The sequence below is a fragment of the Rousettus aegyptiacus genome, unplaced genomic scaffold, assembly GCF_014176215.1.
Source record: "Rousettus aegyptiacus isolate mRouAeg1 unplaced genomic scaffold, mRouAeg1.p scaffold_m13_p_17, whole genome shotgun sequence".
NCBI classification, from domain to species: Eukaryota; Metazoa; Chordata; class Mammalia; order Chiroptera; family Pteropodidae; genus Rousettus; species Rousettus aegyptiacus.
In genome coordinates, this window is record NW_023416292.1 from 44913130 (window position 1) to 44926318 (window position 13189).

Consider the following 13189-nt stretch of genomic DNA (forward strand, 5'->3'; position numbering starts at 1 on the left):
GGTTTGTGCTGAAAGCTCCAACAATAATCTAATGGGTTTTCCTTTATAGGTTACCATCTTCTTTTCCCTGGCTGTCCTAAGAATTCTTTCTTTGTCACTCATTATTGATAATTTTAATACAATGTGTCTCGGATAAGGCCTTTTTGGGTTGAGATAATTGGGTGTTCTTTTGACTTCTTGAATTCCAAGCTCCAGTTCAATACTCTGATTTGGGAAATTCTCATCAACTATTTGTCTAAAAATGCTTTTTAATCCCTGCTCTTTTTCATCCCCTTCGAGAATGTCCATTATTCTTATGTTTCCTCTCCTGATGGTATCAGCTAGTTCTTTTATATCTCTTTCATTATTTGTCATTCTCAGTCTCTCTCTTCTTCCTTCTGACTTATTTCTAGATTTCTGTCTTCGATGTCACCAATTCTTTCCTCCATTTGGTTGACTCAATTGCCCAAGCTTGCCATTTCATTCTTTATCTCTTTCAGTGTGTACATTTCAGAGGTTCAGTTTGGTTCTTTTTGAGGGTTTCAGTCTTCTTGCTAAAAATCTCATTCTTCTCATCTAGTTGTTTTTTTTTCAATTCCTAAAATTGTTGATATGAATCATATTGGATCTCATTAAGTTTTTCTAGAAGCACCATCCTGAATTCTCTGTCATTTATTTAAATCACATATTTCTATGTCTGTAAGCTTATTTTCTGTAGATTTTTCTCTTTCTTTTTGAGCTGCCTTGTCACCTTGATTGTTTACGGTGTTTAATGAACTATTTCTCTGCCTGGGCATTAATAGAAGTGTATTCTGCTTTTTGTTTTTCCCGATAAGAAGGTTTATTGTATAAAGGTCTCTCTTTAGCCTGTTGCAAAAAAAGCCATTTTTCTTTTGGTTTTCAGTAGGTGATGTCTAAGTTTCTTTGATCCCTGCTTTATATAAAGTCTTAATAATGCCTCTTTTTTTCTTATAAATATTCAGCCACACTTGCTACCCTCAGTCTCAGTCCTTGTCAGTGTCAGCCAGAGTTTTGGTAGAGTTTGCTCAGATTTCCTTGGGTCTCCACTGTGTTCAGACTTGGAAGGTATGGGAGTAGGTGCCCTCTGGGTTGGGGGATGGCTGCTGCAGCTCAGCCATGTGTTTTGTAGTAGTAATAATCAACTGTTGCTTTTCTGCAGTCCCCACTTCTCTGCTTTCTGCCTTGAACCATGGGCACTGCTGCTGCATGGAGCTTACAGCTCTCTCAGGTAGGGCTGTTCAGGGGACCCGCTGTAATTTTTCTCCTCTTGCAGGAAGCTCCCAGTGGGAGAAGCAGATTCTTTGTTTCTCCCAATCTACTGCCCAACTCCGAGGATTCTGACCTGTGGTAGCTCTTATTCACAGAACCCTCACTCAGATGTTCTCGTATGCAGGTTGGGTGTTTTCTGTTGAGTTTTAGATGTTCAGCTCATTGTTGTTTCAAGGGGAGAGATCTGGGGACATCTCTCACTCCACCATGTTTCTGACATCACCTGCTTAGGATTTCGAAGTGGGGAAATTACCCTTAATTATCTTGGTTGGCCAAATGTAATCAGAAGAGTCCTTTGACGAGTCAGACAGAGGTAATATGACAACAGAAGAGGGAAAAAGAGAGGGAGAGGGAGTGATAGCTATTGGAAGATGCTACAATTTCTGGTTTTGAAGATGAGAAAGGGGTCACGATCTAAATACAGGCAGTCGCTAGAAGCTAGAAAAGTCAAGGAAGTGGACTCTCCACTAGAAACTCCAAAATGAATGCAGCCTTGCCAACTGATTTTAAGTCTTTTATCTCCAGAACTGTAAGAAATTTTTGTTGTTTTAAGACACTAAGTGGGTAGTAATTTGTTACAGTAGCAACAAGAAGCTAATGCAAATGGAAACTAAGTCTCTCTTATCTTACAAACAAACAAATCCTTGATGCTGTGTTCTTTCCTTTCCATAGAAGCTGAGCTTCTCGAAAAAGGCCATCTCTATCTCATCCCTCCTACTTGATCCTAAACCCACTTTGATCTGGCTTCCCTCCCCACCACTCATTTAGTTTTCCCCAGGGCCGACTACAACATCTTCTTTCAGAATATATGAACAATTTTCAAATTTTATGTTGACATATCAGAACTGACCAATTTTTTTCTTGAAACTCTTTTCTACCCTTAGCTTTGGTGGTAGCATGCCTGCACAATTTGCTGCTGCTTCTTAACCCTCTTGCACCCAGTTGCCCTTTTGTATATTGATGTTCCTTCAGGGTCTACCATCATTCTTATTATGTTCTGAAATCTTGCCTGGGTTATCTCATCCATTTTCATGTTTTCAGTGACAACCTATATGTGAAATGACTCTCCAATCTATACCTTTACCCAGATCTCTTTCCATACTCCAGACTCATAAACCTAACTATCCACTGTTTTGCCAGTTGACACTTCTTCTATTCCACAAACATGTCAAACCTTCACATTTATATATTCTAATTCTTTTTCCATTCAATTATGCTTCTTCTCTATACCCTACCACCAAAATAAGAAACCTGGGTGTTATGCTAGATTGCTCTTTTTTTTTATGACTCTGCATCCTTGCTCAGTTTCAAGACTCTGTCAATCTCACTTCAGAAATACCCCTCACATTCAGCCCCTGCTCCTTAACGCCACAGTTGCTACCTGAGTTCAAACTTTCATTTCTTTGTCCATATCAGTTCTTTCCTGGGTTCCTGTAATGGTTTACCAATTAGTCTTTTTACCTCTAGTAGCCTTACTTTTTTTTTTTTTTCAAATCAAAGCTACTCAATGTTAACAGAGTAATAAACATGAATAAATCAAACTATGTCAGTCCTCAAAATCCATCATTTTCATCCTCGTTACCTTTCAGATGAAGTCCAAATGCCACCACACAGTATATACACTCTTCATTCATGTTGTCCTTCCATACCTACTAGCCTAGTCTCTTCCTATCATGCTTTTCACATGCATTTTATACTTCTTTACAAGAGACAACTTACATTGCCCTCGAGAACCTGGTAGCAAAGTGGTTTAAGTCTTGGCTTCTTTATTTAGTAAGTAAACTGTGATCTTGTTCAATGTATTTACTTAACCTTTACATGTCTCAGTTTTTTCATCTATAAAATGGTGTATATCTTGGTACATATTTCAAAAGATTGTTGTGCGAATAAAATGAGATAATACTTCTTACATTCTTGGAGTGATGTCCAGCATAGAGCCAGAGCTCAGCAAGGGTTTGCTTCTATTATCTCCTGGCCTTTGTACGTGGTGTGCACTCTGTCTGCAATCCTACATCTCTCTCCTCTTTCTGCTCAGTCAACTACTTTAAGACTAAGCCAGTTTTATTTTCCTTAGGGCCCAGACTTCCACAACCTTCAGGCTATAAATGCATAATTCTGTCATAGTTCTTAGTGCCTCCCCAACTAGATTGTAACTTGAGAACAGGAATTGTGTTTTTACTGTACTATACCCAGAGATTTGCATATAAAAATTGCTCAATATATTTATAGTTGTTGGATGAAAACGTGAATGTGATATTTTGGGCAAATTCATGTTTTAGTTATCCCAGGGCTCTGAAGCCCAAGGGACATTTTCCTTGGATCTGTGGCACTTTTCCTTACTGCTCCATTGTGGGGTGTGGAGGGGGAAAGGAAGGGGAGAAGGAATGAATGGCTCTAGCTCCTAAGAACTCTACCTAGTGTCTGAGCATAGGAATATGCTTACTTTGGGGAGGCTGTTCATCTTCCACTCTGTTTTCACTAACCTGAAGAACCACAGCTGGACATACACGAAAGCTCCTGCAGCCTTTCTAGGTCAGTTAATAGTAGCTTGTTGAACAAATGAACGAAGAAATGCCACATCCAGAGGCTGTATTATAGCAGTAGGAGAAGCCATAATTTCTCTTGAATTCCAGTCAAATAGTGGAAAGGGAGCTCTTACTGGACAGTAAAACTTTTCATCAAATGGAAAAGGCATTCAGAGCATGTGAGGACTGGAACAAAAATTTTAGGTTAATACCCCAGCCTTGGCTACCTCACAATTACTTCTTTTGCAAACTTTGCAAATGCTTACGGGGTAGGTTGATCAAATAAAACTAATTTATAAAAGTGCAGATTCTAATACATCATTTTAGATGTTTCAAAGATATTCTACCAATATAATCTGATATGTGAAGCAGAATAAAACTCAATAGTTCTCATGAAGGTAGAGGCAGCAGGGACAGTGGTAATTTTATAAGGACCCTAGGCTTTTTAAAATTGCACAGATTCTTCCCCAAAGCTATATGAATTATTTGTTTACTTACTTAGCCAACAAGTACTGAGTGCTTTCTGTATGTGAGGAACTATGAGTACAGAGATGAGCAAAGCTGACACTGTTTCTGCTCTTGTGGGGCTTAGTCTCACGGGGGAAGAAAGACTCTGAAGAGTCATTTAGAACATAATGAGGGAGGTGCTGGGAGCTTTGGAAGTGGTAGATCATTTTCCTGCCTCAGGCTTGGCAGTGTTAGGATTTCTTCCTCGTAGTGATGATATCTATCTAAAAGATAAATAAGAGCTAGTCACAGAAAATGGAAAAAGACCTATCAAATGTTCTGGGCAAAAGAGTCAGTATTTGTGTTGCAGGACGTTAAGTTGGACACATGGTACCCTGGAATTGTCAAGACACCAAAGTGAAAGATATCTAGAGGTGGCAAGTCAGTTCTGCTACTCAAACCATACCCCAGTACCCTATCCTCTACCTTCATGAGAGATAAATAGAAGATGGTGTGGAGGTAAAGAAAGAGGATTGATAGAGTCATGTGTTTATCACTAGCCAAGGGATTGAGTGCTATGCATTTTGCCCTCACCTCCAAGTGAGGGATCTCTAAGAGAACTGCTCATAAAAATTGGTGGGTTGGCAAGGAGAGACTGATATTGCTGTTCTTGGTTGGGTATCTTCTGATGAGCTTGCTGAAAATATTCTCTATGATCATTGGAGTAAGGGGGGAAGGTTGACAAGGAAAGAGATGTCACTCCTATAATTTGGTTTACCAAGGAAGTGTGAATTTCCTGTAAGTCAAATAAACAGTGTGGAAATCAGCAGGGTTTAAGTCATCTTGCTAATTCCCCCCACCACTGCCCCACTCAAAAAAAAAAAAAAAACCCAAACAAAAAACTGGCAGCAAGGAGAGTTTAGTTATACTGCCAAGGGCAGGACCTGAGGACTCGTGGAAACAGTTAAGCTGGAGCAGATTTCCCACCAAAGGATTATACAATGGGGAGAGTTCCAAGGACACTAACCCATGTGCTCATAAGAGTTAGCATTTGGGCACCTTCCATATGGAAGGTATCCATGATAAGTTAGCTTAGCCTGAGGCAGAGAACCAACAGATGACTGCAATTATATAATCAGCTAGTAAAAGGGCTTTTTGCCTTTCTTATCCCAACCCTTCCTCCAGGTCCCAACTCAAGTAGTTCAAATGGGGAGACAGACCTTTCTATTAAAGAACAGAATGCACCAATTCCCCCAAACCAAGCCCCACTGCCAAAGGTTGGCTGGTACTGAGGGGGGGGGGGTTAAAATTTGACATGAGATCGAAGTTTTAAAGTGGACTACCCTAGTCGGTACTTTTAATAACTAAGTTAACAGAAAGCTAAAGAATCTGTCGGAGCTGGAAAGGGAGAACTGACAGAGTATGGTGGAAGACACTGGTTAAAACCATGTCAAGATTGTGTTGAGTAGAGTTCAGAATGTTCATGAAATTGTTTATATCTGCAAAGAGCTCTTGAGGTAAGAGGCAGCCTGTTGTGGTGAAGGAACCCATAGTATTTGAAGAGAGCTGGAACATAGAGAGAAGGCTGGAGGAGTTGAAAGAGGCCAGGCCATGGGAGCCTTAGGGTGTTTGTACTTTATTCTGGGGTAAAGGGAAGCCATATGCCTTAATGATAAAATTTGCATTGTAGAATGATCTAACAGGGGATAGGGTGAGGACTGGAGACAGGGAATCCATTTTAGCAAGAAATGATGGTTATCTGTGAATGGCAGCAGTGGTGGAGGAAAGTGGTCGGATTGTAAGGTATTTCGGAAGAGATCTATCAGGAATTGTTGATAGAGGAAAAAGCCAACGAAGATTCTCTTTCCCTGACTCTCCTTCCAGCTGATTCCAGAAATGGTGTCCTGTTTCCAGTTCCTGCCCTCACTTCACTAGGATAAGGACCAATATCCAGGTCAGCCTTTTGGTTCTCTGGGGCACAGCGTTTAGTTAGGGAGGCTGCTCGGTCTGGAAACTGGTGCCCCCTTGTGGGTACAAGCAATACCGTTTCTACACAGTCTTCTCAGCAACTTGAGGGGGCCGGCCGCAACTCGCGTCATCCGGGTTTCACAGATGAGGAGGTCGAACTCCCAATGTTTAAGTGATTTGCGCAATTACTCCACAGCTAGTTTATTAACAGGACAGCCTTATCCAAAATGCAATGCCTTGAACATAACAATGGAAACAGAACCCTGTGACAGCTGTCCAGGTTTTCTCAAGGTGCACACATGTTCCAGGTCCAAGGTCCCAGAGAATGTGGGGAAAAGCGCAAGCGCCGCGGCTATGAGGCCCACCCCAAGACTTGGGGAAGTGCGCATGCACCATAAGTCTGCGACCCGCTACGTCATAAGCGGGGTAGTGCGCACGCGCCCGCGTCCGCTGGAAGAGGAAGGGGAGGGCCCTGAAAGGAGTGGGTTAGCTCTGCAGCCTGCTTTCTGTCAGTGGAAGCCGTGCCATGAAGATCCTTTCCTAGGCCTAGGACCAACGCCTTATGGTCTTGCTGTAAGCATCCCGCCTTTGGAGTCCCCGAGGGTCAAACTGAACGAGTCTCAGAACTGGCCACCTTCTTGTGGCCTTTCCGCTGCAGAGGAAATTGGCAAAGTTATTGGCTGATGGGAATGGGGAGACAGGATATCTCGGCCTGCGCGTGGGGCACCGTGGGTGTTGTAGTTTCGGAGGTGCGGTCCAGACTTTTCAAGACAAAACTTTGAGGCCAGCAAGTCCGGGCTGGCGCGAGAAGTTGCTTGCACAGGAGAGTCAGGTGTGAGGCACCTGTGTGAATGTGGCTTTATTCTGCCATTTCTGTTTCCGATTGTAACAGTGTAAAAAAAATGCATTCCAATAACATCTTCCTTGTTCACATCTCCCCTCTTTATTCCGGCCGTTACTACTTTGGAAAATATGTTGTTATGGTTATTGGTATCGATTCCTCAGTAAGTCAGCCCCAAGGACGGGGCAGAGAGTGATATCTCCAGGTGCCAGTTGCCTAGGAGTAAATAGCTCCAAGGCTCCCAAGAAGAAAAATAAAACAATATTGCCGCTGGAGTACAGATAACATAGCTGTCCACCAGAAACCATATTTCTTTGTGCTAGACGCTAACAGCTAACTTTTGCTTTTGTAATCTGCTTGCTTGCTTGATCGAGGCCAACCAGGACATAGTATCGGGCTTTATAAGCTGCCTCCTCCGGAGGCTTGAGGCGGACTCTCTAGTGGGGAGGGTCAGTCGCCGGCTGGCTGATGAAGGCTCGTAATTAATCTCACTTGGCTCCGTGGGTCTTAGATTTGAACGCGCCACAACACGATGAGACCTTGTTCTTTGTGTCTCTCCATCATGGACCTTCATTTGGTCCCATACCTTAGGCTTCCCTCCTTATAAAATCCCTTGTTATCTATAGACCTTTCTTTATTATTCCTAGCTGGCTCAGACTAGTCTTAAGTTCCCCTTCTTGGCTGCCTTGCAGCTGTTCCTCGATTCCTCCTCCATCCCTCTTTTCCTCGTGAGTACCTTTTCTTGTCACAGCCCTATCAGAGCCCCTTTAACATCCTGGCCCATGAGTCATTCCAAGGATCCCAGGAAAAGGATCCCACAGCAAATGTGCGTAGGCACAAGCAGAGCTGAGCCTCCCACTTCAGCAGCCTTGCGGCTCAGTTTTTTCTTTTCTGATCATTGCTTCTTTTCTGGTTCCACTTCTTTGATGGGCTATACTTAATCATAGATGGCTAGGCCAGTCTTGGTCCAGTCACTTTGTCTCTGACCTCCATAGTTCGGTAATCCTATAGAGGGCCCAAACCTGCCTTGATTTATAGGACAGAGAGGGAGAAATGAAAGAAACTGGAGAGAGAAAAAAAGAAAGCTAAACTAGGTTTCATAGAGGTCAGGAGATACATGGTGAAAGAAGAGGAAGCAAGAGCAAACCTTTTCTTCTTGTATCTCCACAAACTGTTTAGTGCTATGAGCAGTTCACCAAGTGTTTAGGGCTCTTTGGACTCTGCTGGGGATATACTAGCCCCAAACAACCTAGATATTGGGGCTTCAGTCAGTGAGGACAAATATACAGGTAAGCAACAAGTGCAGGATGGCACCAGGCTCTTCTGCAGACTTCTGTGTGTTCCTTTGCTCATTCCCATCCCTCCCTCAGTTTATTCCAAAGTATTTTGCCTCTTCGCATCTGCCTTTGTTCCATGCTCTTCTTCCCATTCTTAAGTTCCATTCTCTCCTTTTTCTGACTCAACCTCTTTGTTTCGTATCTTGCTGTTCTGTCACTCTGATGCTAGGAACAGTGTCAGGAACAGGTATTTCCCTAGGGGATTTAGAAATAGAGAATACTCTATGCCTAACCTTCATCTTTATGTGAGAAATATCTATCAACTGCATTTCAGGGCTCTGCATTCTCTCAGTTTAGTGGACGTTGCTTGTACTGGAATTGCTTGCATATCTTTCATGCTCAATGCTGCACAATTATGGAATTCCTGCATCCAAATTGATTTAATTCTTCTGCCGCCTATTTAGTGGTGCGAGAACTCTGAGTTTGAGACGTTAATCTCATGGAGACAGTAGTCAGAAATGACCCATTCATATGTGATGGGAAGGAGAATCCTATATTAATGGGACAGATATACCCTAGCATTAAAAAAAAAAGTCTATGGCCATGCTACCCTGAACGTGCCTGATCTCATCTGATCTCAGAAACTAAGCAGGGTCGGGCCTCGTTAGTACTTGGATGGGAGACCACCTAGGAATATCAGGTGTTGTAGGCGATTAAAAAAAAAAAGCATGCCTTAGTGGATTGATGAGGCTAGAACAGGAGATATTTTTCGACTGTTACTTGAGAATATTTTTGTTCAGTCTGTTCTAAATGGTCTTATTGGCAGCAATGCAGTGTGTGTGTGTGTGCGCAATGCACGTGCGCATGCGCATGAATTTCCAAAGAATAAATAATTTAATAACCGTGCTTGTTTAGGCTTTTTTCTCGGCTTTATTGAAATATAATAGACAATGAGTTGCTCTTATTTACATTGTACAATGCAATGAGTTTTATTCAATTAGAGTTGGCATACAATAATATATTAGTTTCAGTTGTACAGTATAATGATTAGAGGTCTATGTAACTCACAAAGTGATCGCCCCACTAAATCTAGTACTCCTTTTCTCCCTTACATATTTATTACATTGTTAACTATTTTTCTTATGCTACACTTTGTATCTCCATGTCTCTTTTGTTGCTATCCATTTGTACTTTTAATCACTTTTCCCTTTTTCACTGTCCCCTGATGCCTCTCCTGTCTAGTAGCCCTCAAAATATTCTCTGTATCTTTGAGTTTATTTCTGTATTTTTTGTTGTTGTTTATTTTGTTTTTTAGATTCTATGTGTACATGAAATGATGCGATAGTTGTCTTTCTCTGACTTCTTTCATTCAGCATAATACCATGTAGGTTCATCAAGGCGATATCTTTTTCCATCCCCATCCTTTTTGTCTGTATGTGTCTCTTGTAAGCAGCATATGTAGGGATCATGTTTTCTTATCCATTCAGCGGCCCTTTCTTTTGATTGGAGCACTTAATTGATTTCCATTTGAGGTACTTGTTGATAGGAATTAAGTTATTACCATTCTTTATTCCTTTTTTTGATACACTTTTTTTTTTTTCTTAAAGAAGTCCCTCCAACATTTTCTGTAATACTAGCTTGGTGTTGATAATTTCCTTTAGCTTATTTTTGTCTGGGAAGCTCTTTATCTGTCCTTCGATTCTAAATGATAGCTTTTCTGGATAAAGTATTCTTGGTTGTAGATCCTGGGTTTTCATCAAGTTGAATATTTTGTGCCAAGTCCTTCTGTCCTACATACTTTCTTTTGAGCAATCATCTGCCAGTCTTATGGATGCTGCTTTGTAGTTAACTAACTGCTTTTGTCTTGCTGCTTTTAAGAGTCCGTCTTTGTATTTAATCGTTGGCATTTTAATTATAATGTGTGTTGGTGTGGGCCTGTTTGGATTCTTCTTTTTTGGGACTCTCTGAGCTTTCTGGGCTTGTATGTCTATTTCCTTCAGCAGGTTAGGGAAGTTCTCCATCGTTATTTCTTCAAATAGCTCTTCAATTTCTTGTTTTCCTTCAGGTACCCCTATAACACAAATAATTTTACAGTGACTTGTGTCCCATAGGCTTCTTAAATTAGTATTGTCGTCTTGGCTTCTTTTTTCTTGCTGTTCTGATTGATTGTCCTTGGCTTCCCCATCCTCTATATCAATGGTCTGAACCTCTTCTTTATCCACTCTGTTTATTCCCTTTAATATCCTCTTCATCTCAGATAATATGTTCTTCATTTCTGACTGGTTCTCTTTTATATTTTTCATTTCCATTTTCATGTTTTTCATGTTAAAGTTCTCACTGAATTCATCTACACTTCCCCTAAGTCCATTGAGCACCTTTATACCAGTGTTTTGAACTCTGAATCTGTTAAATTGCTTGACTCCAATATTCCTAGATCTCCATTCTGTTCTCTGTGGTTTCTGCTTCTTTGTCTTCCCTTCTTGGCTGCCTTTCTGTGTCTATTTCTATGTACTAAGCAAAACTCCTAAGTCTCCCGGTCTTATTAGCATGGCTTTGTGTAGTAGGTGTTCAGTGGCACAGTCTTGAGAGGGGTTCAGCTACAGGCTAAGTTTAGTCCCAGCTTGTGCTCCTCCAGGGCCACCTGTTAAGATTCAGCAGGCAACCCATAGAATCTGTGGTTGTAGTTCCCTCAAGAGGCCACCCCAGAAACCAAGGCCAGCCACCACCAGTTGTGAGTCGTGGCACTGCTCAGCAAGGAGCACCTGACACGCTAAGGACACACCTGGATCTTAGTGGGGCTGTGAGTTGAGAGAGGTGGAATTTCAGGGAATCCTCTGGGTGGAGCAGTCTCTGTTACCCAGTTTGATGATGTCTAGCCTATAGTGCTGCTGAGTCTGTGCCCTGGGATCGGGGAGGGCTCAACAGAGGAACAATGGATACTGCCAGCCCTTCTGCCCAGGCAAGAGCCTTGCCTCCATTCCTCAACCTGTTAACTGCATCCCCCTGTAAGTCCCTGGTGCCGCTTGTATAGCCGACTTGGTGCTGGTTCTCAGAGTGAGCAGATACATCACTGCGAAAGTCCACTTGCGGACATGGCCTTTTAAAGAGACGTTTGCAGCTGCCGGTGGCCCTGCAGCTGCCACAGCCTCTGTCCCACTCATCCACTTGGGACTTCGCAGCCTGCGTCTTCGCCCCCTCCTACCTTCCACTGTTGCAGGTTGATTAATTATTTCTCTCTCTAGTTGTAGTGCTTCTGTTCATCCAGATCCCAGGCGACCCTGCTTGGAGTTTGCTCTGTGCTTTTGTCATAACCTTGATCTGATCGCAAGAGGGATGAACAAAACTATCACCTACACCATTGTTTCCTGTCTCCTCTGTGCTTATTTTTTTGCGAGCTTTACCGTACTGTGGGCCGTAGATTTACCTCTAAGGTTGTTTATGAGTAAAAACTTGCTTCATTTGCATTCCTTGAGAATGGGACCTAACACAAAGAAGTGAAACTTCCTATTCGATTATGCTTGAAATAATTTCTCTCCAAGCCCTACATGATTTGATCCCCAGCTACTTCTCTAATCTCATCTCTTACCCTCTTCCTTATGGTCTCTCTACTCTAGCTACCCTGGTTTTATTGCTGTTTCTTGGACATGCCAAGCTCACTCCCTCCATCTGGAATATACTTTATTCAGGTAAACTTGTCAGGGCTCTACTCAAATATTCATCTCATCAGAGAGGCCTTCTCTGACCACCACCTTATCTGCTATAGAGCCTTTATCAGTTTATTCCTATCTTCCTTAATTTCCTTCTAGTATTATCATTACTTAAAAATATATATTTGTTTACTTTCTTATTGTCTGTTTATCAAACTAGAAAATAGGCTACGTGATAATATAGTCCTAATCTGTTTCCTTAGTCCCTAGAAGATGGTATATAGAAAACACTCATTTGTAGAATGAAAGGATTTTTAAAACCATTTATAGAACACCTATTATGTATAAGCCACTGCGCGTTAGCATGGAGGCGAATAAGATATAGTTTATAACAATAGTTTACAGTCTAGAAAAGTTTAGAGTGATGTATTTAAGAATACTTCATTAAATTGTAGCTAAGCAAAAGTTCATAAGTCTAAAGAACTACGGTCAACTCTCATGTAGCGAGGGTGAGGAGTCATTTTTTGTCACCCTGGGTGCACTTTTGGATTGACTTCTCCGTTCCTCTGTTAACATGGGTTCACCTTCCCACCATGCCCTTTTGTAGAATGGGTGAGCCTGATTAGGCAAGGAGCACATAAAAGAGACAAGACTTCCTGTGGATTCTCTCTGCCATGCTCTCTAGTGACAACAGTAGTCAAATATACTATTAAAACTTATTTTTGTCCTTTCTGCAGATTGTGAAGGGTGAATTTAATTCACTCATATGTTCATTCACATATATGTGATGTTTTGTTTTTTTTTTCCTGTAGATTTGCTTCTGTTTCACTGTACTTCCCTGAATCTGGCAAAAAGTATTTTCTAGAGGCACAACCAGGAAACTGATTTGAGCCATAAAATTAAACAGCCAGCTTAGAAGATGAAGCTGGCCTCATTTGGACCTCACTGGGGATTTCTCATTCTTAAGTGGGGAGATCATTCTATATGGGGCTGGGAATACTCCCTACTCTGAGGAATCTCAGTTCTAAGACCCTCTGCTAGAATCTCAGGCATTCTGTTACCTGGAAGTGGCTAATTCTGTGAGCCTCTAGAAGGCTGTGAGACCTGTACCATTATGGGCTGTAGCATCAGCTGCGTTCCTGCCTAGCGAGCTCCAGAGCTGGGCCAGAATCACTACCCCAGAGACATGGGGAGGTGGCAGTGGCTGCTCAAGAA

General features: G+C 41.9%; 1 pseudogene; it reads left to right on the forward strand.

The window, feature by feature from the left end:
• Positions 1-8920: 8920 nt before the first annotated feature.
• Positions 8921-9039, forward strand: LOC118613190 (annotated as a pseudogene).
• The last annotated feature ends 4150 nt before the right edge of the window (positions 9040-13189 follow it).